Source organism: Centruroides sculpturatus, unplaced genomic scaffold (assembly GCF_000671375.1).
Source record: "Centruroides sculpturatus isolate CEXI.00-Female unplaced genomic scaffold, Cexi_2.0 scaffold121, whole genome shotgun sequence".
NCBI lineage: Eukaryota > Metazoa > Arthropoda > Arachnida > Scorpiones > Buthidae > Centruroides > Centruroides sculpturatus.
Genome location: NW_019384708.1, coordinates 1 through 646, shown reverse-complemented (window position 1 = coordinate 646; position 646 = coordinate 1).

The following is a 646-nucleotide window of genomic DNA, read 5'->3' as shown; positions in this document are numbered from 1 at the left end:
TCACAGTATTATCGCTGAGATGGAAACAATGTTAAAATTATGGCGTAATAATCAAGTAAATGTGAAAAATTGTAAAATAATATAGGCATAATTTGTTATACGTATGTATTATCTAAGATTTTATTAAACATTTTTTTTAAATTATTGTTTTCTTTAGTCTCCAGTCCCAATTAAAAATAATTTGTATGTATTTATATGCGAAATTATACCCCGACTTACGTGAATTCGACTTACGCGGTTATCGCTCGGTCCCACCTATCGCGTAAGTCCGGGGTATGACTGTACTAGCAGATTCAGATCCTAGAATAACAGAAGAGAAATTATAAATTGTGTTAAACAGTAAATATTAAAACACGTATGTTAGAAATTGAAATATTAATCTGATGATCATTACTCAAAATGTCAGTATTATTGATCATTTTTTGAAATGAGGACTAAAACATATGTAAATTATCTACTTACAATTCATAAAATAAACTATACTTATTGTATCAACATTATAATTCATTGAAAGTTTTTTATAATAAAAAAATAATAATATAATTTTAATAATACAATCACTTCATTTTCATAGAAGTTTATTTACATAAAAGATATACTTAATCAAATTATTTATAGTTTTACCTCAGTTTGTAAGAATTTATAT